Source organism: Etheostoma cragini, chromosome 7, assembly GCF_013103735.1.
Source record: "Etheostoma cragini isolate CJK2018 chromosome 7, CSU_Ecrag_1.0, whole genome shotgun sequence".
Classification (NCBI taxonomy): domain Eukaryota; kingdom Metazoa; phylum Chordata; class Actinopteri; order Perciformes; family Percidae; genus Etheostoma; species Etheostoma cragini.
Window position 1 is genome coordinate 7,888,711 of NC_048413.1, and position 436 is coordinate 7,889,146.

Here is a 436-nt window from a genome sequence, read left to right on the forward strand (position 1 = left end):
ATGTATACGTACATACACGCACAGTTGTGTTCAGAATAATGGCAGTGTGTTTTAATAAGTGAAAAACAAACTCACAATCCTTGGAATAGCTTTTAATTCCATAATATCAATGCGTTGGAAACAGTGCACAATCAATTTCAAATCAAAACATGACCAAAATGTATCACGTTTGCGTTCTTTATAGAAAGTGAAGAAAAATGAATATTAGGCTGTTCAAATTAATAGCAGTATTGGCATTTTTCTGTATAAACTGAAACATGTCTCAAGGGTTTGGTTTACTTTGAATCCCTGCACTAATATTTAGTTGCATAACCATTAATTCTGAGAACAGCGTCATAACTGTGTTGCATTGATTTGACCCACTTCAGGCACCTGTGAATAGGTATTCCAGCCCTCACCATTGAACTAAATTCCACAATTCCTCTGCATTGCTGGG